Source organism: Protobothrops mucrosquamatus, unplaced genomic scaffold, assembly GCF_001527695.2.
Source record: "Protobothrops mucrosquamatus isolate PMUCROS unplaced genomic scaffold, P.Mucros_1.0 scaffold2277, whole genome shotgun sequence".
In the NCBI taxonomy this organism is placed as follows: domain Eukaryota; kingdom Metazoa; phylum Chordata; class Lepidosauria; order Squamata; family Viperidae; genus Protobothrops; species Protobothrops mucrosquamatus.
Window position 1 is genome coordinate 50,710 of NW_015388364.1, and position 3,156 is coordinate 53,865.

A 3,156-nucleotide genomic window follows, 5' to 3' on the forward strand; every position below is an offset into this window, starting at 1 on the left:
AAGGGAGCCCCATGTAGAGAGCATTACAGTAGTCCAGGCGAGAGGTGACGAGAGCATGAGTGACTGTGCGCAAGGCGTCCCGGTCCAGAAAAGGTCGCAACTGGTGAATCAGGCGAACCTGATAAAACGCCCCCCTGGTCACGGCCGACAGATGGTCTTCCAATGTCAGCCGTGGATCCAGGAGGACTCCCAAGTTGCGTGCCCTCTCTGAGGGGGCCAAAATTTCACCCCCTATAGTCAGCGATGGGGTCAGCTGACTATACCGAGGCGCCGGCAGCCACAGCCACTCAGTCTTGGAAGGGTTGAGCCTGAGTCTGTTCCTCCCCATCCAGACCCGTACGGCCTCCAGGCAACGGGCCATCACGTCAAGGGCCTCCAAGGTCCCTTCCAACTTTATTATTGTTGTTATGAAATGGTATAGGGTTACCTGCCTGAGCAGGGGGTTGGACTAGATGACCTCCAAGGTCCCTTCCAACTTTATTATTATTATTATTATTATTATTATTATTATTATTATTATTATTATTATTATTATTATTATTATTATTTGTTGTTGTTGTTGTTATGAAATGGTATAGAGTTACCTGCTGAGCAAGGGGTTGGGCTAGATGACCTCCAAAGTCCCTTCCAACTTTATTATTATTGTTATTATTATGAAATGGTATAGGGTTACCTGCCTGAGCAGGGGGTTGGACTAGATGACCTCCAAGGTCCCTTCCAACTTTATGATTATTATTATTATTACTATTATTATTACTATGATTATTATCATTAATTATTCTTATTATTATTCTGCCTATTCAGAAATCTGGCTTATGGGGAGGGTCCTGCTCAGAGACCCCCCCGACAGCAACCTTTACGGCCAAAGGGGGGCCATGAACCTGGATCTATTGCCCCCCTCCAATAAATAAATCCACCAGATCCTGCCCGATCTCTAACCGCCAGTCTGCCCGCTTCACCCCCCTTGCAGCAGCCCTCCAGCAGGCAGCTATGGCACAGGGCAAGCCCCCTCCTGTCCTGATTGGGCCAACCCACGGCAAGGGGGTCGGCCAACCCCGTCCAATAGGAAGGGCAGCTGCCAAGAGCGCCCCCTCCCCTTTCCCTCGTTTTACATTTCAAAACAACCAAATAGAAAAAAACAAAAAAAACCAACCCATTTCCGAGTTTTTCTGGGTTGTTGTTGTTGTTATTATTAATTATTATTATTAATTATTATTATTATTAATTATTAATTATTGTTGTTGTTTTCTGGCTGGTTTCGATGCCCAGCAAAGGAAGAGGCGGCATCTCCAGAATCAAGCTGGTTTGTTTTGTGTCCCACAAACCAAGATGGGTTACCGATAGCGTGTCGCACTGCAAGGCTGGAGGCTTGTTTGGGGAGGGGGGGCGCTGGGTTCGAGTTCCACGGGCCCCAGGAGGCAACCTCGCCAGGCTGTTGTGAGGTCACCAGCATCGCGTGCAAACGGGCCGCGTGCCAAGCCAGCAAAAGGACCCCAGGCCCGGGGGGGGGGGAGGGAGATTGACAGAGAGGGGTCCCCCCACCCATTTCAGGAGCCAGCTGGGGAGACCCCCCCGCCCGGAGGGGGCTCAAGAAAGACCCTCCACGCGGGGGGAGGGGGGAGGATGCGGCAGCCAGGGGCCAAAAGGTGGAGGAGGAGGGGTCCGGCAAGACCCCCGCCCCATGCTTACCTCTCCTCCCCCCCGGACCTTTGCAAATTCACGGAGTAACCAGGGAGGAGAGGCGAATCCCCTCCCCAGACAAATTGAGACCCCCCCACCTTTGGGAATGAAAGCCGGGGGCCAAAAGGAGGAGGGGGGTCCGGCAAGACCCCTGCCTCATGCTTCCCTCCTCTGCCCCCCCCCGGACATTTCCAAATTCACGGAGTAACGACGGAGGAGAGGCGAAGCCCCCCTCCTCCTCCCAGACAAATTGAGACCCCCCCCACCTTTGAGAATGAAAACCGGGGGCCAAAAGGAAGAGGAGGGGTCCGGCAAGACCCCCGCCCCATGCTTCCCCCCCCCGGACCTTTGCAAATTGACGGAGTAACGACAGAGGAGAAGCGAAGCCCCCCCTCCTCCTCCCAGACAAATTGAGACCCCCCCCACCTTTGGGAATGAAAACCGGGGGCCAAAAGGAAGAGGAGGGGTCCGGCAAGACCCCCGCCCCATGCTTCCCTCCTCTCCCCCCTCCGGACCTTTGCAAATTGACGGAGTAACGAGGGAGGAGAGGCGAAGCCCCCCTCCTCCTCCCAGACAAATTGAGACGCCCCCCATCTTTGGGCAGGAAAGCCGGGGGTCAAAAGGAAGAGGAGGGGTCCGGCAAGACCCCCGCCCCATGCTTCCCTCCTCTGCCCCCCCCCGGACCTTTGCAAATTGACGGAGTAACGAGGGAGGGGAGGAGGGAGGAGAGGCGAAGCCCCCCCTCCTCCTCCCAGACAAATTGAGACCCCCCCCCACCTTTGGGCGTGAAAGCCCCCACCCCCGTCATCCCCAGCTGGAGACCCCCTTCTGGAAGGGGGGGGGGGAGCGAAGTCCGGCGGAGTTGCGCACTTTCTCCGGCCGCTGCTGCTTACCTGGCGCCGCGGGTCAGCCGAAGCCCCCCGCCCAGCCCGGGACCCCGCCGCTGGGGCGCACCGGCATCCTCGCCGGCGGAGGGGGGGGGTTGGGAGAAGGGAGGGGGAGGGAGGGGAGGCTCTCCCCCCCCCTCCGTGGCGCGTGGGGGCGGCGGTGCCTGGAAAAGTACCGCCGGTTGCGCAGTTGCATTTCCCGACGCGGCTGCCCGGCTCGGCGCTCTCCCACACCCCCCCGCCGTCCCCGCTGGTGTCACTCGGGCTCCCCGGGCAGGAGCCGCCCCGCCCACTCGCCCCGCCCCGCCCCCCTGCTCCGTGCCTGCCCAGGGGAAGGGGCACCCAGAGGCATCTAGACCACCCTGGCTTGGCTAGGAAAGGAAGCTGCCCCTTTCTCCCCCTGTGCCCAACTGGCAGCCGCCCCTCCCTCCTTCCCTCCACCCCCCCACTCAGCCCACCCATCTGCTCCGTGCCTGCTCAGGGGAAGGGGCACCCAGAGGCATGTAGACCACCCCGGCTTGGCTAGGAAAGGAAGCTCCCCCTTTCTCCCCCTGTGCCCAGCTGGCAGCCGCCCCTGCCTCCTTCCCTC